The sequence below is a fragment of the Odontesthes bonariensis genome, chromosome 2 (assembly GCF_027942865.1).
Source record: "Odontesthes bonariensis isolate fOdoBon6 chromosome 2, fOdoBon6.hap1, whole genome shotgun sequence".
Classification (NCBI taxonomy): domain Eukaryota; kingdom Metazoa; phylum Chordata; class Actinopteri; order Atheriniformes; family Atherinopsidae; genus Odontesthes; species Odontesthes bonariensis.
The window spans coordinates 35,886,049-35,912,058 of record NC_134507.1 but is presented as its reverse complement, the minus strand read 5'-3'; the positions used below and the strand labels follow the sequence as shown (position 1 = coordinate 35,912,058).

Sequence of the window (26,010 nt, the reverse complement as noted above, 5' to 3'; positions counted from 1 at the left end):
GCACAAAAGTTTGGAGGCATACAACTATTACCACAGCGGATGGATCAGCAAACTGGGAGTAAAACGTCTACAGAATGATTGTGTTTTGGTGTTGGCCAGGGTAAGCTTGTTTTCTGTGTTGTTAATGGTGCATTATCCCAATGGGAAATGCAGTGTGTAGTGCAGGGCTGGGCAGTAAAGCAGAACTTAACATGTTGAAGGCCGAGCTGTGAATATTGGCACTCAAATAACAATAAAAAATGTTTATGTTTTGATAAAATGCAGAGATCCAAATATCCAAATGCTGACATTGTGTCTTTGTTAGCCTAATTCACGAGGCAGAGAGAGAGAGAGATTCTGTTGGCAAGAACTTGGGAGCTAATGTGCCCTGTTAGCACTTAAGCACTTCGTGGATACTACTGAAACGTGAAGATTGTGACGACGTGACAAATTTGTTTTGTTTAGATCAGCCACTCTCAGAGATCGCATGAAACAGCGATGGCGGTGTCTTAGCTCTGTGTTTTGGTAACCCAGCTTGACCGTCGGAGCCCAGTCCACTGACTCAGTAGCTAACAACACGCTTCAAAACAAAGCCCAAACGTAGCCCGTATTACATTACTGTTGATTGGCATTTAACAACATAATACTTTACTGCACTACTACAAAACAGTTAGATTTCGCACATACCTTTGACGAGCATTTGCAGATCCAGCTCCTCCAGTCTGTAAACGTGGGTTAACTATCCACTTTTTGCGGCGTTGTTCTGGGAGTTTTTTCCATTTCTCACCTCTATGGGCGATTACCTTAGGTACTCGATAGTAACCCTTTCCCTTCTCTCGGTTAGACCGATTGCTACATCCACAAAACTGAGGCATTTTGGGCAAAAAGTGTCAGACAAAACACAGTGTTTTCAATGGGCTCCAGCTCAGGTTGCCCACCACTTGGGTTCGCGCGCTTAGAAAAATACGGAAGTGACGTCAAGTGAAACCCTCCTATTGAACGCCGAAGCCCTCTGACCTACCTTCTTTGTCAGATTATTTCTATGTTGCTTGGATTTACCTTTTTTTTGTGAATCGTTATAATATCATTGACTTCTTTAATAAGTTACCTGAGCTAGCCTCAATGTCGTTATTTTCCAGAATATTAGACCTTCTAGGTTTTGGATTTCCTCATTCAGGAATTGTTTCTGGCTTTTGGGTATGAAGTAGAACTGGTGACCTCTGGTGGATGCCATTAAATGCTTCCTCTTAATTTTCCATGAGCACAAGATAAAATTGTGATCCGACAGGCCTGATAATAGATTAAAAGTTTTAGAGATTCTTTCAGGATTATTAGTAAATATTAGATCAAATGTTGTATTTGACGTATTAGTTATTCTTGTCGCTCCTTTTATAATTTGTGTCAAATTGTACTTTGCTGAGTTGGATCCACACAAATCGCAGTAAAAGACATTGCAGAGCAAAGTGATGCATTTAGACCAATACACTCAGCGTTAACGTCTTTAGGCCACCTTATTAGTTCACGTTGAAACTTCTCTCTGACATAGATTAAAGGCGCTAGCATGGTTGCCGCGTCTCTCACGGCGGTGTCGCACCGTGACGTCAAAATGACATTTCAGGCCTGGCGCTTCCCTTGAAAAGACGGCGCAGCGCGTTGTCGTGCACCAGTCGATTTTTGCAACTTGGCGGCGCCGAGCACAACAAACCGGATGGACTGATGTGAGACCGGCTCAGTGAGGAGGTGCGTTTGTACAGGCAGCTGTACGAAACTGCAGTGAAACAGCACAGGGAGCACGTAAACTCCCAAAACTGGTGCACAGAGATGGGCAGAACTTTGGGGAAAGAGGGAGAGTTCTGTAAGAATGTGCGGAAGAAGCTACGGGACAGATACGTGAAGGCAAAGAAGAGGGCAGAGACTCTGTTGATGCCGGGGCTTCAAACCTTCACCTCTATTAACTGAATTAAAAAATTTAAATGATCCGAAAACTGCAGCAGTATCATCAATTACAGTATTCTTCCTCTTGACAGCGGCATTGTTTTCTTCTCCACTTTCGTGGTTGTAGAGTAGCGGTAACCTTAACGTAGCAGCGCCGCCTCTGTGACGGAGAAAATTGCAACGACTTGCGCCACTATACATGGTGGGCACGAAATCGTGACGTCATCAACACCGCTCGCGCTAGCAGACGCGGCAACCATGCCAGAGCCTTAATACTCCCCCACCTCGCCCTGCTTCTCTAGCCTTTCTAAATACATTATATCCTGGAATGCTGGTAGCTGCTGTAGATGATGATGAATGTGTCAACCAACTTTCAGATATTCCAAGTATATCAATATTAGAGTCACTTAATAAATGTTCCATTAGCTCAGTTTGTGTTTTTCCTGGTTAAAAACAGCAAAGTGTTTCCTGGTTTCATCTCCTCTCTCTGAGCTGCAGATCCAGATGTGCTCAGACTCAACATGTGCTGCAGGCTAAATGATCTGCTGGAAGAAAATCAGCGGGCAGATTGTTGTGGTGGGATGTTTTCTGGCTCTGTCTGCAGATTTGAGAGGTTCAGGAGCTAATCTTCATTATTTGTGTTTAAAGTCTCTGGGTTACATGAATTGAACCTGGTGGTGGTAATATTCTGGGTCTTTAATGGTTAGATGACAGGTTTGTAGAGTTGTTTTATCAAAGAGAAACAAAGGTTGAGTTAAAACGGACTGTGTTTCCCTGATGGCTGTTGAGCTGAACGGCTGCAGACCTCTGAGTTGTAAGCTGGAACAGAGGGTTAGTGTAAAGAATGTCATGTATTACCACCGCTGTTACTTTTATTCGTTTAAACCAGTGGTCATCAACCTTTTTCAGCCCAACCTCTACATGGTGTTTAAGTGAACAACTTGGACAAGACTCTGGTTCCTTCCATCATTTAGAAATATTGTAGCTCAAGTTCCTTTTCAGAGTTTCATCATGACAAAAATAATTAGTAAAAGAGCAAAAAGCAAGAATTTACTGCTTAAAAAGCTGAACGTATGCAGAACACATCAGAGCACAGTGCTGATAGCTGAGGGCACTTATAAACGCACCCTCAGGTTTCACGTTTGATCTGAGATATTGAGACCTGTGTGGCTCGGTCTGTCCAGGTCCAGTTAGAATATGTTGGTTAGCGTAGGTTAGCTTAGCGAAATCTTTTGTGTGAACTTCAAAAGGATCTAAGGCCCAATCCCAATTCACCCCTTGGCCCTACCCCTTACCCCTACCCCTCCGTTTTGCGCGTTCACGTGAAGAGGTAGTGTTGTCCCAATACTCTTCCAAAGCCCTTCCCCTTAGCCCTACCCCTCCGTTGTAGCCCTTCAAAACGGAGGGCTTCGGCCAGGCAGACTCCGTTTGAAGGGGTATGATATATTTCCCAGAGTACAACGCGACTACCGGGAGATCGCGAGTCTTTTTAATCGTTTTAGGTTGTGATAACTGGTGTATTGTGTGAGTTTAACATGGTGGCAATGTGTAGTTGTTTTCTGCTATAAACGCACATGGGAAAAGTCGCTATTTTACATGGAGTAATCGGTCAATGCATGTGAAGGTGCTGCGAAAGAGTTGTCGTTTTTTATATCGTAACACGAGTATTTACAAGCAATGTAGTTAGTTAACCATAGATAAGTTCCTTTTGAGCGTCATTTTGCTACCTATTATCACAAGTATTCATATACGTGACTGATTCACAGGGACTCAAGCACAAACAAAGAGCCTGATCAGGTTTAGCGCCGAAAACGAAGATCTGTTTCTAAAGTCATCCCCATCCCCAAAAAGAAGTAGGAAGTCCAATCCCATAATGGATTACCTGCTACAGGGGAGCCTGAAGGAGCAGAAGCGCCACGAGCAGAAAACGGAGCGCTTTTTAGCTCTGTTTGAGCGCATGATAGACAAACTTTACGGTGAGTTGATGTGCCATGCACCTATTGTACACACAGCCACCACTACCGCATTCTGAAACACCTTTTTAAATTTTTTACAATGGATGAAAGTGCATGCTATAATGTCATGTCGTGTCTTGTTCCCCCAGAACATCACTGAGCCCATGCAGCACCTCCGATGCGCCCTCCGCTGTTCCTGCTCCGGTCATCTCGTTCTCGATGATTACACTGTTGCCCGTTTATGTTCATATTGTTTATATTCATACTGTTTATTGTCCATATTTGCACCACACACTTTAAGCTGTTATTTCTGAAAATGAGCTGCCTTACCAGTCTGTAATGTGAGCCTAATAAAAGAAATTAAGGACAAAAGGTTTGCAAAGGTTTGAGCATGATTATCACATCAACATCATATGAACGACTGGAACGGATATTGGTATTAAGAGATTTATTATACAAGGGATAACAAAAAAATTGGGGTACACGTTGTGGTCCAATAATTTGTAGGATGACCCGTCTGCTGGAAAGAAAAACATGGAAAGATCAGGCTTTCATCCTCCCAAACCAACACATTGATAGCACACACAATGCAGTGCATTTATTTATGTCATCAAATCTGAACCTGGTACAAAGAAAACCGCTTCAAAAACGCATGAGCTGCATGTTTATTCCAAACGGAACGAGGCGAGTAACAAAGGCTAAACGTTAGCTTATGCTTTCAGCTAGGTTAGCCAGGTTAGGATACTACTCCAATCAATAAATCCAACGAGACAAGCAAATTGTTTCTATATTACACGATATCACAAATGTACAGTTAGAAGCACTTTCAAACACAAACACACGTTATCATATTCACACGCCGGCTCTGGAAGCTACCAGCTGCTCACTCACAAGCGTTATTTGCATTCATTTCTTATTCTACATACCGTAACAAGATCCAGCAATGCTCCCAGATGTCGAAGACGCCTTCGCCTGATGGCACTCCGTCGATTCGACGCAGATATTTCTAAAATATATCCGAGTAGCCCAGGACAGCGCGAACACCACAGCACCGGTCATGTTTGTTTACTTCTGGCTAAAGCTGTCGCTTTTGGTTACGTAACAACTGACGGCGCGGACTTATTACGTTTGTGAGTGTGAAGTGCTGTCCCAATTCGAAGGGGTGACATTCATAGCCCTTCGCCTACCCCTCCGTTTGAAGGGGCGAGGGGTAGGCGAAGGGGTAGAAAATAGAATTGGGATTGGGCCTTAATCGTTTTAGGTTGTGATAACTGGTGTATTGTGTGAGTTTAACATGGTGGCAATGTGTAGTTGTTTTCTGATATAAACGCACATGGGAAAAGTCGCTATTTTACATGGAGTAATCGGTCAATGCATGTGAAGGTGCTGCGAAAGAGTTGTCGTTTTTTATATCGTAACACGAGTATTTACAAGCAATGTAGTTAGTTAACCATAGATAAGTTCCTTTTGAGTGACATGAGCGTCGTTTCGCTACCTATTATCACAAGTATTCATATACGTGACTGATTCACAGGGACTCAAGCACAAACAAAGAGCCTGATCAGGTTTAGCGCCGAAAACGAAGATCTGTTTCAAAAGTCATCCCCATCCCCAAAAAGAAGTAGGAAGTCCAATCCCATAATGGATTACCTGCTACAGGAGAGCCTGAAGGAGCAGAAGCGCCACGAGCAGAAAACGGAGCGCTTTTCAGCTCTGTTTGAGCGCATGATAGACAAACTTTACGGTGAGTTGATGTGCCATGCACCTATTGTACACACAGCCACCACTACCGCATTCTGAAACACCTTTTTTTATTTTTTACAATGGATGAAAGTGCATGCTATAATGTCATGTCGTGTCTTGTTCCCCCAGAACATCACTGAGCCCATGCAGCACCTCCGATGTGCCCTCCGCTGTTCCTGCTCCGGTCATCTCGTTCTCGATGATTGCACTGTTGCCCGTTTATGTTCATATTGTTTATATTCATACTGTTTATTGTCCATATTTTCACCACACACTTTAAGCTGTTATTTCTGAAAATGAGCTGCCTTACCAGTCTGTAATGTGAGCCTAATTAAAGAAATTAAGGACAAAAGGTTTGCAAAGGTTTGAGCATGATTATCACATCAACATCATATTAACGACTGGAACGGATATTGGTATGAAGAGATTTATTATACAAGGGATAACAAAAAAATTGGGGTACATGTTGTGGTCCAATAATTTGTAGGATGACCCGTCTGCTGGAAAGAAAAACATGGAAAGATCAGGCTTTCATCCTCCCAAACCAACACATTGATAGCACACACAATGCAGTGCATTTATTTAAGTCATCAAATCTGAACCTGGTACAAAGAAAACCGCTTCAAAAACGCATGAGCTGCATGTTTATTCCAAACGGAACGAGGCGAGTAACAAAGGCTAAACGTTAGCTTATGCTTTCAGCTAGGTTAGCCAGGTTAGGATACTACTCCAATCAATAAATCAGCAAATCCAACGAGACAAGCAAATTGTTTCTATATTACACGATATCACAAATGTACAGTTAGAAGCACTTTCAAACACAAACACACGTTATCATATTCACACGCCGGCTCTGGAAGCTACCAGCTGCTCACTCACATGCGTTATTTGCATTACATTACATTGCATTTCTCATTCTACATACCGTAACAAGATCCAGCAATGCTCCCAGATGTCGAAGACGCCTTCGCCTGATGGCACTCCGTCGATTCGACGCAGATATTTCTAAAAATATCCGAATAGCCCAGGACAGCGCGAACACCACAGCACCGGTCATGTTTGTTTACTTCTGGCTAAAGCTGTCGCTTTTGGTTACGTAACAACTGACGGCGCAGACTTATTACGTTTGTGAGTGTGAAGTGCTGTCCCAATTCGAAGGGGTGACATTCGTACCCCTTCGCCTACCCCTCCGTTTGAAGGGGCGAGGGGTAGGCGAAGGGGTAGAAAATAGAATTGGGATTGGGCCTAAGTCTTCTTCCCCTCTGTCATTGCAGAAACATGGAGCCCAAGAGGGATCCAGATGGCACTGCTGTAAGGACTGTGGGAAAGCTATCAAACGATCAAATCTGAGGTATCATCAGAGAATTCACACAGGAGAGAAGCCTTACAGCTGTGGTCAGTGTGGGGCAGCTTTCACTAGATTATCTAGTCTAAAGACACACCAACGTATTCACACAGGAGAGAAACCTTTCATCTGTGGTCAGTGTGGGGCAGCTTTCACTAGATTATCTAGTCTAAAGAGACACCAACTTATTCACTCAGGAAAGAAGCCTTACAGCTGTGGTCAGTGTGGGGCAGCTTTCACTAGATTATCTAGTCTAAAGACACACCAACGTATTCACACAGGAGAGAAACCTTTCATCTGTGGCCAGTGTGGGGCAGCTTTCACTCAATTAGATAGTCTAAAGACACACCAACGTATTCACACAGGAGTGAAACCTTTCATCTGTGGCCAGTGTGGGGCAGCTTTCACTCAATTAGGTAGTCTAAAGAAACACCAACGTATTCACACAGGAGAGAAACCTTTCATCTGTGGTCAGTGTGGGGCAGCTTTCACTAGATTATCTAGTCTAAAGACACACCAACGTATTCACACAGGAGTGAAACCTTTCATCTGTGGCCAGTGTGGGGCAGCTTTCACTAAATTAGGTAGTCTAAAGAAACACCAACGTATTCACACAGGAGAGAAACCTTTCATCTGTGGTCAGTGTGGGGCAGCTTTCACTGAATTAGGTAGTCTAAAGACACACCAACGTATTCACACAGGAGAGAAACCTTTCAGCTGTGGTCAGTGTGGGGCAGCTTTCACTAGATTATCTAGTCTAAAGACACACCAACGTATTCACACAGGAGTGAAACCTTTCATCTGTGGCCAGTGTGGGGCAGCTTTCACTGAATTAGGTAGTCTAAAGACACACCAACGTATTCACACAGGAGAGAAACCTTTCATCTGTGGTCAGTGTGGGGCAGCTTTCACTGAATTAGGTAGTCTAAAGACACACCAACGTATTCACACAGGAGAGAAACCTTTCATCTGTGGTCAGTGTGGGGCAGCTTTCACTCAATTAGGTAGTCTAAAGAAACACCAACGTATTCACACAGGAGAGAAACCTTTCATCTGTGGTCAGTGTGGGGCAGCTTTCACTGAATTAGGTAGTCTAAAGAAACACCAACGTATTCACACAGGAGAGAAACCTTTCATCTGTGGTCAGTGTGGGGCAGCTTTCACTGAATTAGGTAGTCTAAAGACACACCAACGTATTCACACAGGAGAGAAACCTTTCATCTGTGGTCAGTGTGGGGCAGCTTTCACTAGATTATCTAGTCTAAAGAAACACCAACGTATTCACACAGGAGAGAAACCTTTCATCTGTGGTCAGTGTGGGGCAGCTTTCACTACATTAGGTAGTCTAAAGACACACCAACGTATTCACACAGGAGAGAAACCTTTCAGGTGTGGTCAGTGTGGGGCAGCTTTCAGTCAATTAGGTCATCTAAAGAAACACCAACATATTCACACAGGAGAGAAACCTTTCATCTGTGGTCAGTGTGGGGCAGCTTTCACTAGATTAGATCATCTAAAGAGACACCAACGTAGTCACACTGCTGAGAAATGACTGGCTTAAATCAACATCAATTTTTATGGCAGATAAGCAAACATTCACCTGAGAGCAGCAACAGGAACTACCAATCAGAAGCCTTGCCTTTGTTCAGATTAAAAATCTTTGTGGATTACCACCTTCTCTTGTTAGGACTTTAGTTCTGAATGTTCTGTGTGGAGCACATGTTTGAAGAACCATTGAAAGTGTTTTATAATTTGTTGGGATTGCTTTAACTGGGGACGGATCTCCCGACGTTCAAGACAAACATGGCATCAATTGTGAGTTGATGGACAGAACAAAATGCAGTCTGTTTGAAAGTATAAACATGTTTATTCTGTTATACTGAACATATTTGTTTTGTTTAAAGTTAAGATCCACAAAGTAGCTTTGCACCAGCTGTGGGTATTTATGTAAACATCTGAAGAAGCAATATATCATTTCAGTTTGATGTGAAGTCGCGCTTTACACTCGTCTGTATTTCATTGTTCTGCATTTCATTAAAGGTCAGATGTTAACTTTTCTCGTGCTTTTCCTGTTCTTGCTACACAGATATTTTTGAAGAAAACGTGTGTTTGGTTACGAGGTTAAGTTGACCCTTATCATCTTCCCCAAAGACTCAGAAATCTTTAACGCAGTCTGAAAAAGGTTTGGAGTTGTTCCCTGTACTTCCCAGACAGCTGTATGATGCTCATGACTGAAGCTGAAAGTTAAGGCTGTTCCAACACTAAAAGGGCACGAGGCTCAACTTCAAGCTGTGAAACTCTTTCAAATGTCTGTTGTGTTGGAATCAGATGTGTGAACGCATTTTAGTCCAAACGTCATGGCTGCACTGAGGGAAAAGGCAGCTAAGCAGGTTAACGGTACTTTGAATTGAACCGTTTAACAGGAGAAAACTGAACTGATCTGTTTGTTGCTTCTACAACTGCTCAGTTACTCACACAATCAGGTACTGAGCAGATTTACCAAACAGACATTCTGCTGTAATCTCAGATGCTCTCAGTCGCGCTGCTCACGTTGTTTTAGTCCAGTTTTAGTTGTTTAGTTGTTTTAACTCTTCTTCTTCTTCTTCTTCTGCCCCGACGGCTACACAACTTACCCAGAACACCTGGTGGCAGAGTGTGCACACGACACCCTTATACTTTTTTGGATTGTATCTACAAACTCAAACGCTGATGATTTAAACCTGCTTCAGGCTGTTTTTGTTCCCTTTAGTTTTAAGCTGACTGTGTTTGGCGTACCCTGAGCATTTCAGTGGAAAATGTTCAGCACAGACTTGGAGTTGTATTGTGTTGTTGTGGTAACTACGTCCCCACAGCTATTATGTCCTTAAGAGTTTCTTAGAAAGCGCTTTCTGCCGCTCACAGTGGGAGAATCTCACTGACAAATCCCACTTTGTACAAAAGATATGATCAGCGGTGACTTTTGTGTGTTAGCGACTGGCGCTACGGTCCTGGCTGAACAGGAAGTAGCCACCAGAAATGCAAGACAGTCGCTGTAGCGACTGAATGTTACGCAGGGCTGTCAGACAGAGACTGCAGACAGAGCGGTAACAGGAAAGGAGGAGGATCACAGAGCTGGTTAACAACAGATGTTGTAATCCTGGACGTGTCACTGAGAAGGAGCGTCTCTGCACCCCAGATGTTGAACTGCTGGCTGTGAGTTTCTGTCCATGTTGTCTGCTGACAGAGTTCACCTGAGTTACCTGCTGACGCTGTGTGTGACATCATCAGCTGAGCTGTTGCTAAGCTACAGAAACAACAGCCCAGCCCACTGATGGAGACCTCTGAAGGTTTCTACCACACCTTCCTCTCTGCTACACTTCAGCTGATTACATTTTATTTAGTTCTCTGTAACAGCAGCTGATCTTTAATAATAACTAATCCTGCAGGGATACAATTTACCTTCAGGGATTAATGAGTATTGTTGAGTTGAATTCAACTGAGCTCATTTACAAAACTGATTTTGTTTGATTCATTTAAATGTTGATAAAATTTTAGCATAAAATCACATTCACCTAGTTAATGATAAAGTTTCTCGTCTTATGGCCTCCCCGTCCCAACGAGATGCTGTAAGGTGTGGTTGAGGTGCAGCTTTGAGCTTTCTTTCTGAGGGAGAAACTGAACTGTTTTACCTTCTGTCATTGTGAGGTCCCAGCCTGGAGCCCTGAGGCGCCCCCGAGTGTGAGAGTCTTTCCCCTCGCCATCCTGGACACATGCCTAAAGTCTCTGAAGGATAGGTGGAGGCTCTAAGTTATGGGGAAATGTCTTCATTTGTAACATTTAGTCACAAAAGAAACTCCTCAAGGCTAAAATAACTTTAATGATTACAAATCAGTGGAGGTCTGCTCGGGGCCCAAATGCTAATTACTCCTTTCAACAGCGGCATTCCTCATCAACTGTGACAAACGGGCATTTGTAAAGTCATTAATAAAAATGTAGGAGGATCTCCGGGTGAGAAGGAGCAGGAACAACGAGCGCACAAAGACAAAAGGTGCTGGAACAGAGCTGATGACCTCCAGGTGAACTCTGAGGGATGGCAGAGAAGATTAGCGTAGAACAGTTAGCATAGAACAGCATAGCATAAAAGGGCAGATAGCATAGCATTGAAGAGGAGCGTAAGGGCCAAGTGGAAGGGAAAGGTATATAGAAAAATACCTCAATTTATGAGACCCTGTGAACAATGGAACCCTATTATCCCAATAGTGTAGTTTCCAGTGAACTAACTCAGTTAATCCACCAGTGTACAAAGTAATAATAACCCTGTAAAAGTGAATTACCTGTACTCAAAATACGCTGACCTCAGGGTTAGAGCTCTGGTCTTGTGACTTTAGGCTCAGGGTAAGTGGAAGGGAAAGGTATAAAAAAGAAAAGTATGATGGTATTGTGATGGGAAAATTCTTAGTTGTAGTATTTTAGTAGTAAGTACTAGTTGTATTAGTTGTCTCATTTGATCCAAAGTCTGTTGCTTTCCCTCTGACCTATTCAACCTGTGACCCCTTCTGTATGGTCAGTGAGGGAAAATAGATTTTTACTCCATTGGGGGAAAGGTTTATGGTTGATACTTTCTGGGGGGATTAACTAAAGGGGATCATAAAGAGGGGCCTCGAAATCTATCCTATCTCAGATATAGAACAGAGCACAGAGCGAGGGGGCCTTATTTGTTCTTTGAAGATAGCCCCCCACCCCAATTGGAGTATAAAGGAAAAATGTGTATTTTTCCTCGTCTCTCTCTGTCTTGACTTTTGCAGACAAGGGACTATTCAAATGCTATATTCTGCCTTTGAATAAATATAAGGGAAGACAAAATCTGGATTTTGTCTTGTTATTATCTGAGCAGTCTTCTTATCCACCTTGATAAAAAAATCCACTACAACCTTGGCGTCACGAACAGGATTCGACGTGCCAGAGGAACGCAGCAGGGGATAAGGACGCTTGGCCAGCCTTGAGACCCAAAATTGTCCTCAGTCCACCTACGTTGAAAGAGGGGAGTCCTAGATCCTGCTGGCGGTTTCTGGCCGATCGAATCCAGACCATAGATTTACAAATATATCTGGGTGAGAAGTTTCTCTAATATATATGTATATATGTTGTTGTTGTTTTTTTAAAGTTTTCTTGTTTTACTTTTTCGCATTAACCATCACCTCCTAATTAATTGATTCAGCTGCGGAGTGAGAGAGGAGGACACCGGCTGGATGGCCAGTTACCCTGTAAGGAATACAGAGAGGGTCCTGATTGGTAACAATAGGACATAGCAAAACAAAGAGTTTTGCGGGTGGTTTTTGTACTTCCTACACCTAATAAAGGAGGAAGCCAGACGACGGACGCGTTGCTGAAATAAGGGTAAAAAAAAAAAAAAAAAAAAATGGGTTCCGGAACCTCAAAGGCATCAGAGGTGCCTTCTTCTCCAGACTCTGCAATTTATAAAATGATGAAAGAAAAAGGTGGAGATGATTGTGTTAAATGTGCTTTAATTTGGGAAAATAGGTTTTCCACAGGGTGGAAGTTTGAGTGTGAACCAATTAAACAAAGTAAAAGAGTTGATGGATGGAGATTCGGAGAAAAATAAAAATAAGAATAAAATTAAAAAACAAGATTTAGATCAGAGAAATATGGGTAAAGTGTTGGAATGAATGGATTACAGAAGCCGTACATAAGAAAGTCTGAACTGAAACAGATGGCAGGGGGGGAAAGATTTGTCCGGGGACGTGGGTAACAGACATGACAACGCTGGTCATACTGTTGATGATCCCACGTTTCCACCTCCATATAGACCTAGTGATTCTTCACCCTCTTTTGCTTATGCTCCATTACAAATGGATTTGCAGGCCCTCCAGATGGCTGACCCGGATCTAGACTCCCGTCCCCCTCCACAGCCCGTGCGTCAGCCTGGAAATCGGCCTGGAAGTCAGCCCGCGGATCAATCCGCACATCAGCCCGAAGTACAGGAAGAAAAGTCTGCAGATTGGCAACTACCGGGATCATCGAAGGGCCAGAGATCAAATGTACGCTCTTCTCCTAAACTTACCTTGGCTTCATGGCTACGAAATGGAAAAAAGCGAGAAGTGGAGGAAGCGGTTAATATTTTCCCTATGCTGGAAGTGGCCGGAACTGATGAACCTCAGTTGGTGTTCAGACCATGGACTGCAGCTGACATCCAAGCCAGCGCTGCCCTCCTCCCGGATCCTGTGGAGGACGGTAGAAAGTTCGCTGCAGAACTTAAAGCTTTATGCCATGAGATGAGACCTACGGGGACAGAAATTCGCCGGCTCCTTGCAGCAAAAATGAAACCTGGAGATTTATTTGGACTGAGGTTGCCAAATCCTGCAGTACGTCTTTTCCTGGCTACAGGTGGTGAAGATGGCGATTTAAATCATCGAAATGGCCCATGGTATGCTGCCATAGAACATCTGTGTGCTGATTTGATCACAACATTTCCACAGAGGAGTGATTGTGCTGTGTTACAACAAGTGAAACAACGTCCTGATGACACTGTCTCTGATTTTCTTCATCGCATGGAAGAAGCGTTCAATAAACACTCGGGTTTAGAACGCCCCGCTGATTTTACTGTTTTGGGCCCCTGGGAGAAAATGCTGTGTGGGTACATCACGGAAGGACTTCTCCCCGAGATCGCTGCGCAAACCAAGACTCTTTATGATGGATGGAGACATGGAGTACGGTTTGAGGAACTGAGAAGATATGCTTTACACAGCGATGACGTTATCACCGACAGGAAGAAGAAAAAAGTAGATAAAAGAGAGACTGAGTTGCATAGTGCTGCCTTGACTTTGTATTTTGGCACCAATCAACGTGGTTCCCGAGGACGGCGAGGCAGAGGTCGGGGAAGAGGACAGTGGTCCCGCTCCGATGCTTGCCATAATTGTGGACAGTTGGGACACTGGAGGAATGAATGTCCAGAGAAATTGCAGCAACCTGACAACGGCTACTGACGGGTGGAGGACGGGACCCTGGATCCGGCTGCCACTCGTAGTGAGGAGGGACCTTTCAAGGGGCGTGAGATTTCACACACACACACACACACACACACACACGATTGCATGATGATTCTGATTCACATAGTTTGCTTACAGAGGCCATCATACATTTAGAAGGTGCCACCGCTGTTTTATCAGGCGCGTATCTTCATACACAGACCCCTGCTTTTAAAAGAATGCCTATGTTTTCTATGATGGTGATGGGTGAAGAAATTTCTTTTGTTGTTGATTCAGGAGCAACTCACTCCATTTTATCAGCTAAATGTATCAACGAGAAGCAAAACGTTAGTGGTCGCTATGTTCATTCTGTCTCTGCTTCAGGTGAAACAGTTACAGAAGGCTTCTCGGTTTCCTTAAAATGTTCCACGCATCACGGAGTGGAATTGAAACATTCTTTTTTGGTGTCTCCTTTGTGTCCTTTAAATTTGATGGGTAGAGATTTGGTGTGCAGATTAAATATAGCTATTACTTCGACTTCTGATGGACTGACAGTTCACACCCAGGACGACTTTGACTACACCGCAGCATATTGGACTCAAAATCAATCTTTCTATTGTAAGGGAAAAATTAATTCCTATATACATTGTATGAGTGTTACTCTGTATCACCCGGTAATAACTCATTTAAGACACTTGTTTTTCTCTTTTCTCCCTCTTTCAATGAGGGTATTGTGCTCTTATGATTGAACAACTTTAAGGAGTTTGACAGGGAAGATGGCACGATACTGAGGGGCCTTTGCTGTAGAAAGGGAGGAAAGATAGATAACAAATGCTTGAACATATCAAAGGAGCGATTACGTAATAACCTGTATATTATCTACTTGTTTTCGCCTAAGATTCTCAGAGCAACTCTGAACTCTGATCTGTGTTGTTCTCTCTTGCAAGATATTATTAAAAGCATCTTATCTCCTCAGAAAATAACTGACTCTGTGCCTTACTAAAATTTCCACAATGGCTGAATTCTTTCATTGGAAGCCAAGCTGGAGAAATCCAACTGAAGTTTGGTGGATTAAAGCCTGCTGTTTAAAGCACAGAGCAACGTCACCTCCCAAAGCCAACCCTGTCACTGGCTCTAAAGGAGAGGAGCCTGTTAGCAGAGGGCCCTGCTCAGAGTCCTGCTTTAGTGAACTACAGCAACCAAGTAAACCTGCAAGACTTCTGTTGGGATCAGACTGATCTATGAGGGCTTAAAGATTCAATAAAGAGAAACATGCAGCTGAACCGAAATAAAACTTGAACAGAGAACTGTCAGGATGTTGAAGGTAAAGTAGGACCCAAGTGCAGACAGACTACCTCCTCGTTTCAGGAAAACGTGCATTTAATAAGCAAAACACCCAGGGACTAGACTCACTGGGAGACGAACACAGGGGTTGACAATACAAGACTCCAGCAGGGAGCCACGAACAGAACTGAACTTAAATACACTGAGGGTAATCAAGGGAACAAGAAACACCTGGGGGTAATTAACAAGGCTGAAACCAAAAACACAGGGGAGAACAGGGACAACGAACACAAATCATGACAAGAACTTACAGGAGAGCTTTTTAATGCTTTTATGCATCAATCTTTACTTCATTGGCTCCCTCCATGGGATTCAAATTTGGAACATTTTCCTAATAAAAGAAAAAAATGTCAAGGCTCAGAAAGCACCTTTATCATTGTTTTACTGTGTAATATGTAGGATCCATAAACTCATTTATTACCAGCTCTATCAGCATGGAGAGAATCCCCTTTTCTCCCAAAAGATCCCAGGTGCTGCTCCTGAGGTGTTTCTGTAAGTTTATCACACCAGCTGGTGAAATGATATGAGTCCCTCTACAGTTGTTGTAGATATCAGCAGATATCAGAGATTCAAACTAAAAGACACATTTTGTGTCTGAAACTGTGAGAGACTGTTCAAGTGGGACTGAAAGCAGATTCAGAGGGTTGTGATGTATGTGTTTCCACCCAAATGATCTGATAACTGTCAGAGATGCAGCAGTGCTATGAAATCCACTTTAAAAGCTGCAGTTATTGGACACAATGAGAGCTGACCATCTCTGTGGCTCAGAGGAAAACTGAGCAACAATATATTTTATATACCTTATATATTTATATATTTATATATATATTTATATTTATATATATATATTATTTATATATTTATATAACTTACAAATGAGGATATAACGATGCAGCTAACAGCAAAGCTAACAATAAGCTACATAGAAGGAAAAGCATCAGCCAGGCTCTGTCAGAGGTGACAGTGTAGAAACAGAGTGCAGGCATAGAGGGAAGTACAGGTTAAGTGGGAGATTACATTTCTACACCTGAACAGGGACTTGAACCCTGGACCCTCAGATTAAAAGTCTGATGCTCTACCAACTGAGCTATCCAGGCCCTATGAAAGCTTGTCTGAGTGACAGCTGACATCTGAAACACTTCCTGAGTCCAAAGCTGTGACGCTGTTTTCTGAACAAACGCCTGGTTGATGTGAACTTGTGTTGCAGCCACTGAGCATAAAGAAGAAGGCCTTCATGGAGGGAAACAGGGAGTTAAGGAGGAGTGTGAAGAAGAAAGGAAGAGAGCAAGTCGGTGGGAAACTATCTGCAGCAGAACAGTGTGAGGGCTGTGTGGTCAGGAATGGAAAAGCTCACAGGCTTTGGGATAATGTGGGATCAGACAGATGGAAGAGTTCAGACAAACTCAGCATGCTGCTGCCTCCTGCTACAGACCTCACATCCTCCATGTACCAACAGCTTCCCTGTCACACCTCAGCACATCTACATGAAACTATCACATCTATAGGAAAATAAACTATGGCCTCATCTGGAATACAAACAAAAGAGATGATTGTGGATTTTAGGAGGAGCAGCAGTCAGCTGAACACCGTCTCCATCCTCGGTGAAGAGGTGGTTGAGGATTACAGATACCTGAGGGTTCACCTGGACAGCAGACTGGACTGGAAATGCAACACTGAGGCTGTCTACAAGATGGGACATTCACTAAACTATTCCTATAGCTGTATATATGCTAACTGAGTTGGCATGGGTTGGTGCACTAAACACATGTTACAGAGTTTAATATTTCTGCATCTTTTAGTAAAAACAGGAAAGAATGAGTGTATATTTCCAGCCAAATTCCCCATAAAGCTGCTCTCATCCACATATTTTTCTGTTTCTTCTGTCAGACGGCTAAACTGAAAATCAGCCCATTAAGACTACGTGTCAACTCGTGGTCACTTAAAGCATGTCCAGACTGTCGCTCTGCTCTAATAAAATCCTGATTTTGTAACCGCAGCCTCATGTGAGAAAATCACCCTTCCAGTGACTTAAAGACAACATGTTGGCAGCGATTTCAGCTGCACTTACATGCAGCGTGATGTCCCACAGAGAAAGTTAGAGGCAGCAGAATGTCAGGAAGGTTTTCTGCACAGTCTATCCCCTGCATGTACGCTGGGACAACATGGTGGTCCAGTTAAATGGACGAGTACACCTGGAGCTGAAGCTGGACTTACCTGTGCATGCAAGCGTTCTGAATGTCCATGATCAAGATAAAAATATGTAACATACAGAACAAAAAGCATCCATCTCCAGCTGAAAACATGAAACCTGCATCCTACAAATAAAACGTTCCACTGGGGTGACCCACCCAAGTTGGTTATGAGGAGGAAATTTCAGAAATATCCTCAAAACCAGTTTTTCTCAGTGTGCAGACTTCAGCTTTTTGTTTTAAGTTTTGAACAAAGAAAATAGACTCAAATGTAACCTCTCTTCTATGCATATTCAGAACTTATTTAAATCTCTTCCAGAAAAACTCTTGTTTTGATCGTTTTCTTTAAAATAAAGATTTTTAAAAAGCTAATTGACCATGTGCTCTGTTTTACATATAACACCAGTTATAGAGGTAAACACGCAAAGTTAACATATTGACAGGTTTCAAATATATGTTTCAGCGGCGGCCGTGCTTTGGCTCACTGGGCCTTCAGTGCGGGTTTACCGTCCATTCAGAGTCGCTATTTAAATCCGTCCTGAGTGCCCACATGGATCTGGATCTCACTAACCGTGCTCTATGCCAATAAACACAGAGAGACAGCTGTTAGAAGACTTTCTTCTGCTGGGGGGTATTCCTAGAAGCTGGCTTAGCGGAAAGCCTGGCTTATTTCGCTACTTCTGGCAAAATTTAGCAAGAGTTCCGTTTCATAAAGGTGGCTTATTTGAATGCCCGCTGAGTAACCATGGTAACTTATGCTGCTGAACTAGCCTGGTCCCGGGCAGGCTAAAGTTGAAGCTTAGCTTAGCTGCAACTCAAAAAATGTCCGACCGGCTGAAACAGACTCCGGAAAGAAATGTTCACCAAGAATTCTGCGCTCCCACAACTCATGTCTTGTCTAAAAAACTAAACAAAAACTGTGGTTATCATATCACCAGTGCTTAATTTGTAAAGTGGGAGGTGCCGGAACGCAGAGGGGGGGGTGGATCCGGCGGCTCAGTATGGGTGTTATAGGTAAGGGAACAAAAAAAATACACTGCCTTGTGGGAATTACGATTTCAATATAGATTTGCAGACAAATTAAACCATAGACCACCCAATAATCAAACACAGCATGGAAAAATATATTCCTCAGCCATGGATAACTTTTTTTTTTCTGTGTAAACTGGGCATCCGTCCAGATTTGCCCATCGCGAGTGTCCCTGACAATACCTGCTTCATCGCCATCACTATTTCTCGCAGATTCCAAGTGCCCATCATCCATCTCGTCCTCTTCATCTCCTTCCCCGTGTGAGTCGCTATCCCCTCTAACGACAGGTGCATTAGCAGCATCAATGGCAGGCTGCATACTACTGCTCTCTCCACCGTGGTCTTCACACTCATGATTTTCAGAAACTATTTTTGATCGTTTTGGACCAGACTGGTCACTGACTTTGAAAAAGTTAAGTAAAGTTTGTTGTCTTTTTGACATCGTAGACACGAAGCTAACTGTTATTCAACCAGCGCAAGCGTATGTGTCACACCTCTCGTCTCCCCCCTCTCCCCCCGCTTACCCTGAAAATTGAAACACATCAAAAAGGCAAACACAAGATTTTTGAGGAACTTCAATGGGGAATAAAGACTAACTAGACATATAACAACATTGAACACCGCACAAACAGTCTTTTTTTTTTTTTTTTCATTTTGGCGATTTAATTTTCATAGTGACACGTGAGGTGGTTGATCCAATAAAAAAGGTTCCGGATCCAATTTCAGAGGTGCCGGAACATGTTCCGGCGTGTTCCGGCTCAAATTAAGCCCTGCATATCACCACTTTCACTGTCTCGAAAAAAATCAATCAGTCGGTGCCAGTGCAACTAAAGAAACGCAACTAAACACACGTATTGAACATGAAATTAAATGAGAGAGAACATGGTATTCATTAAAACTAATCAATACCTAACAAACATCCGATCTACACCCACGTAGGACCAGACTCAGAAAAATGGGGGACAGGTAATAATGTTAATGATACAAATTATTGAAAGCTCATTTCAAAACAGTCAAGGACTGTACAAACAAGATATTAGATAAAACGCAGGAATTCATGCCACATTAAAAATACACAGAACGGAGCAATCAATGGAGGTAAGCAAAGTTAAACGGATGGGTTTTGAGTTAAGACTTGAACAGAGGGAGAGTGTCAGTATTGCGAATGTCGGGGGGGGGGCGGACCTCTGTCCTTTCAGGCTGCTGCTCCACATTTACAGTAGCCGATAATGTAAAACAACCTACTGGCTGCAGTATTTGCATTAAGTTCATCATCTCCCTCAGGCTTCCCTAATGTTATCGGTGCACTACACTGTGCCCATGTACGCATCCAAGGCAAGGCAATTTTATTTATAGAGCACAATTCGTACACAAGGCAATTCAAAGTGCTTTACAGCTACATAAAATCACAAGAAGGCAATAAAATCATTCCAAAAAACAAAAAAATCATTAATTAAGTCATTTAAAAGTGAAGAGTGCAGATAAATACTTTCAGGTGTCATATGCACATCTAAATAGAACTGTTTTCAGTCTGGATTTAAACATTGTCACATTGTCCAGGCCCCTGCTGGACCCGTGGAGGCTGACTATGTAAACCGAACATTTTTCCATATCCTAAATGTACAGGTACACTTGGGGATAATTGTCCATAGACTCTGAACTGGATTTCTCATTTTGAAAAATACCACATCAACCCCTTTGAGTAATGCTGAGCAATGTTACATTTATGCCCTGTGAAAGCTCATCATTGACTCCTATCCTCCGTGCATACAGATGATCTGTGATGGAGCTCATTTCATTTCCAACATTGAGGCTAAATGGCCGGGATCAGTTCATGATTCTAGGATCTTCCGAGCATCCTCACTGGCACAGAGGTTTGCACAAGGCGCAAGAATTTTACTTACCCGAAGGAGTGTACTTTTGAAGTAAGGTGTAGCATAGGCAGAATTTTGGTAATGTAATGAGAGGTCAGGTGTAGAGGTCATCTTAAGGAATTTAAAGTGCTCGTCATACTTTATTATAGATAGCCATATAAGGCACATATTGCATCAAATTGCCAAGTCTGAACACATGTATATCCATCCAACATTTATCTTATTCTGCAGGAGAGTTTAATGGTGTCCTGCTTGGGTACAGAGGCTATGCATGCTGGCCGTACCTCCTCACGCCATATCCTGATCCAGGAACAAGGGCATGCACATGCACATGCACATGCACATGCACATGCACATGCACATGCACATGCACATGCACATGCACATGCACATGCACATGCACATGCACATGCACATGCACATGCACATGCTAAAACAAGGGCACGGATAGAAATGACTTTTAGCCAAATTAAATACAGGTCCATTGCTTAAACTTCTCAGGCACCATGGCTGACTTCTGACAGAGCCATCTCAAATTAATAGTATACTTCATATTTTATACATTTTGTCTTGTGGACAACTTTTCAGGCTCAAGTCTTTCCTCCTTGATTCCCTGCAGGTTGTAGTGCCTGAAAGGACTCAGTTTCTCCTGACACAGTGAGGGACCTACAGTATATACAGGGACACATATTTCCTTTGATCCTTATTGTTGTGACCTTTGAGTTAGAACTTCTTTTCATAATTTAGCATTGACACAGTAGCAGTTTAAGTCAGAGCAAGTGTAAGAAGGCTAAATGGACAGAGATGATTTATAACTTTCCACACGTTAGGTCATGGCACCCCACTGTGAATATAAATGTAAAAAACACATTTCTAACACGTTGCATGAACCGTACAATAATGACAAGTTTGAGTTCAAGTTGTGTTGAATTGTTTAATTATTATTACATGTTTCTCAAGCTGTGGAGAGAAAACAGAATTAAATACAGTTCACAACACGGAATTCTCCTTTATCTGAATTTATACTAACAAGCAAGGATTTTCTTGCCAGTGAAAATAGTTGTCCAGGAGAAGTCTCCAATGGGGAGACTGCGACCTTAACGCAGCGCCTTAGACCGCTCGGCCATCCTGACTGCTAAAATGAATATTTGCAGATACTGTCGGCGGGCCCAGGCATCATTCCAGCGAATATGTGGGTCTGCGTTGTGTTGGTGTTGAAGGGGAACATTGACGAGGCATGCAGCTTCATGGAAGACTCTCCTTCTGAGTGATGCGACTGTGATAGCAATTTTCCTGCACCTTGAAACGGGACACGAAAATCTTATTTCACTCCTTGGCGATAGTTGTCTTTTCATCTGACGACTGTATCCGCTACACAGAAATTCCTCGTTAGTATAATGGACAGTATCTCTGCCTGTCACGCGGAAGATCGGGGTTCGATTCCCCGACGGGGAGAGCTTGGTCTTTTGTCAACTGCCTGCCACCAAGTGATGATTGCTTTGATACTCTCACCCATCTTCGGCCTAAATGTCAATAGCCCCCTTCAAATAGCCTAACATGAGGCCAGGTTGCTTCGGTCAAAAGCCCTTTCCCGTTTACTGTGGTGTTAAGTGCAAACCAAGACCTTATAATTAACAATGTGCCTTTTGCTAATGATTCTGTCCTGCCCAAAGCACTGTAGAAGGTTGTGACAACACAGCTAGTTGAGCTGTGGTCAGAAGATTCTCATGCAACAAGTGTCTTGGCTGTTGTTTAAGAGGGCTCCTGAGGCAAACAAATAGTAGGCATAGCATTTGGAAGCAAGAACTCTTCGGAGGTAAAGCGGCCGCAATAATCTTTAAACTAGATGATGCAGTGCCAAAATAGCAATACGACATGGTATTGCTAAGCAAGGAGTAAACTTGGGTTGCCTTGCCAGTGAAAATAGTTCTCTAGGAGAAGTCTGCAATGTCAGAAGTGGGATTTGAACCCACGCCTCCAGGGGAGACTGTGACCTGAACGCAGCGCCTTACGGTAGGCGTCCACTATTCCGGCATGTCAACGTAACTCGCCGGATTGGATGCCTAGTCTCGCCGTGTTGCTGCTGCAGTGGGCGTGTACAGAGGGGCGTGTATACAAAGTTGTAGATAGAACATACGGGCTCCGGGGGAAAGTAAATAACTTGTGATTTTAACCAACCAAAGTTTCTCCCTCTAAAAATTTGAGTTTTGGAGGGACATTAATGTGTATAAATCGTCAGCAATGGAACATTATTTCGTATTTCACCATGGCTGTGGATCTGCGAGCGAGGAGAGCTGCTGTGCTGCTGCTGCTGCTGCAACACAGGAGATCACATGATCTACTGTCATTGGATAACGCACTCCGTCTGCCGTGGCAAATTTGCATAAAGTCCGGCCGAGCCCAATTTTTTGACGTGCCGCGGGTCCGCCGCTCGCCGTGCCGGAATCCCAGCACGCTTTGCGAGCACGGCGACAACGATCGGCCGGATTTCATTGAAAATGAATTGAATGCGTTGGATACGGCTTGACGTGCCGGAATAGTGGACGCCTACCGTTAGACCGCTCGGCCATCCTGACTGCTAAAAGGAATATTTGACGATACTGTAACTTTGTTACACGTGCACAAAATGTTTTTACAACTTCAAAACTTTGTTACACATGCACAAAATGTTTTTACATAGACACAAAATATTTTTACGACTTCAAAACTTTATTATACATGTGAACATCATTGTACAAGTACAAAATCTTTCTGACCCTTATTTGATCCCATACTGCAGGGGCAAGAAACAGCTGTGGTTTGTAAGGGAAAGAGAAGCCAGAGAAGCAGCGAGGAAGCTGCTAAAAGGTGTCAAAGCGTGTCGTTGTAGCGCGCGTGCAGTGTGTTGTGTGTGTGGAAGAGCAGAAAGAGTGTAAAAAGACTGAGTCCCGCTGTATTACTCAGGCTGCACTACAGCATCTATTCACATGCACAATCCCACTACTGAGCAGCACGGGGGCTTTGCCCTGCTCCGTTTCCCACCTGGGCCGTTGCCCCCCTCCTTAGACAACCTGGTGTTCCCGGGCTACCCCAGGCGCACCATATCGATAGCCAACTAAAGCCTGGTTTATAGTCGGTAACGCAAGAAAGTAGTCGTTTAGACCCCCAAGGTGTTGAAAATCTGACAAAATACCGGCTATTTACAAGAAGAAAAAGAAGCATGAATCTATGGAAGAGAGACTTGCTGAAGAGGTCCTGGCGGTGAATTTCCTTTCATCGTAGTAGGCTTGTCATTGAAAAAACTCGCTACTCCACCTACTGTCCTGGCGGTGAATCGCCACGCAGCACACGCAAGCGCCGGCAAAGCTAAATGAAGTATAAACGTCTCGAGCCATTAACATACGCGCAAGACGCAAGCGCAAGGGCAGTAAAAAGAAGTATAACTCAGCCTTTAGTGCGGACACCCGATGGACATAGTCCTCTGCAGCTCAGAACTCCTGAGTTCAAGCGATCCACCAGCCTCAGCCTCCCGGTAGCTTGGATTACAGGCGCGCCGTCGCTCCCGGCGACAGGTGCTCTCATTCAAGCAGGTTTTGGGCTTTTTGATCCTGACGTCATCAGCGAGCTGATTTGCTGTCGAAGAACGAAATAAAGCATCTTTTAAATGTTAAAGGCTGATCAGTGATGAAACATTTTGACAAAATATGACGTTTGATATCGATGAAACATTTTTCTTTGGTGCTCCGTAAAACCTCAATTTCTGATCAACTTTAACACTTTCTGCTTCTTTAACACTGACAGATCAGCTCACCAAACATTTAAAAAGGAATGCCTCTAAATGTCCTCTATCAGGTGTCTCCTTTTTCTACAGTTTTATTTCAGATGTTACACACATTAGCCTGTTCTCAGTCATGTAGAAAAGCAGTTCTCTTCTTATGGGAATCATCTTTATCACATTGAAACACGCTGTTTAAATACACAGATTCAAAGTTTGCTTTGTTAAAGGAGGCATATTTTACCTCTTTAAACAAGTTAGAATTGGTCTATGGCCTATACAAAACATGTTCATGAAGTTCTTTGCACAAAATCACTCTCACATAAAGAGATTTCACCAGCTCTATTCTTGCCAGTTTCAGTCTCTCCCAAATTGAGCCGTTTAAAGGGCTCTGTCACTTTTATGCAAATAAGCTGTGAATTAAGGGTTCATTTGTTTTCAGTGCAGAGCTTCTGCAGTCTCCAGCCTGACTCACCTGTGGTGCGTTTCTGGAGACCCAGGTGTCCAGCAGCAGCTCCAGTCTCTGCCGGTGATACCTCCCGGTGGTTTTCACAGCCACCAACAGGTCAGCCTGTGTGAGCCGCTCACCGCTCTCCTCTCCCGGGCCAGCCGCCTGAAATAAGTTGAGAAAACATCCGCGCCCCCTGCAGCCGGCAGCTCCTTCTGGTGTCCGCCAGTGAGCAGAGCATCCCGGCCACCAGCCGGCAGGTGACCGCGGCGACAGCAGCGCGAGGTCCCGCTGAGCTGAAGGCGAGCCTCGGTCCCCCGGCAGGCTTCCACATGTTCACTGCGTGGATGGGTTCACCACTTCGCTCATGGACAGAAAAGAAGTGTTTTCTCAACAGCGGGACCTCGCGCTGCTGTCGCCTTAAGATGTTATTATTTACGTCAACATGGTGCCATAACTGTTTACAGCAGAGCTTCAGGAGTGCTGGACTTCCAAAACAGTCTGTACTTGGAGGCACTTCATCTCATGGCTTTAGTTATTCTTGAGGTACAGAAGATTAAACTGAGACTTAATCCAATGTTTTCACATATGGAGATAATTTGAATAACATCAAGCCCTGTTTTATGCAGAGATCACATGAATTTTGGAAATAAATCACAAAAACCACTTTGCTTCTCTTTGGCTCGTTGGTCTAGGGGTATGATTCTCACTTAGGGTGCGTGAGGTCCCGGGTTCAAATCCCGGACGAGCCCTTCCCTGGTTTATTGGCCTTGTATCTCTGCTTTGCTTTGAAATCTACGCATGACCTAAGGCCAAAGGCCCCGTTTACGCGATAGGAAGACGCAGATATTTTCCTGCGGTTTGGCCTCTCATTTACACCAAAACCCCGTTTTTATCACAGAAAACGATTATTTCTAAAACCTCCGGCCAAAGTGGAGATTTCTGATAACGCCGGTTATGTGTTGCCATGTCAACTGGGAGAAACGGCGTTTTAGGTTCTTAAACGTCACATTATGTGCCAGAAAATGCTTAACGTCATGCGAGCGCCTTATGTTTACAGTTTGTTTGGCTACTGATCAGGATTATCATGGATGATGTTAAAGTTCTACTAATTTTTACGTTTGTGCAAACGATTCTGGCCTTATTATATTTGCCACCCCAAACCTGCTCGCACAGTTCAAAATAGAGGAGCACCACTCTTCCGTGGCCGTTCCTGCGTCCAGTATGCACTGACTGTCTATATTTCCCTCTTATTGCCTTCAGTTTTGTTGTGATATTTTCTCGCGTTATCTCCTCCTTCACATGAGGAAAGTCCTCGATTCTGAGGATTTTGATTGGCTTGCATGGCTTTATTCCTTTCCCTACACTGCCGCCAATAGGTTTGGCATAGTTATTATGGCGCTTGACGGCGTATTTATGCGGGTTGATGTAAATGACAAGTTTTTTGAAA

General features: G+C 43.5%; 2 non-coding genes across 2 annotated transcripts; one reads left to right on the top strand and one right to left on the bottom strand.

Annotated features, from left to right (window-relative positions):
* Positions 1-16,290: 16,290 nt before the first annotated feature.
* Positions 16,291-16,363, bottom strand: trnak-uuu (transfer RNA lysine (anticodon UUU)). Its single transcript has one exon. It is a non-coding gene; the product is annotated as a tRNA-Lys (tRNA).
* Positions 16,364-25,240: 8,877 nt separating this feature from the next.
* Positions 25,241-25,312, top strand: trnap-agg (transfer RNA proline (anticodon AGG)). The gene has a single exon. It is a non-coding gene; the product is annotated as a tRNA-Pro (tRNA).
* The last annotated feature ends 698 nt before the right edge of the window (positions 25,313-26,010 follow it).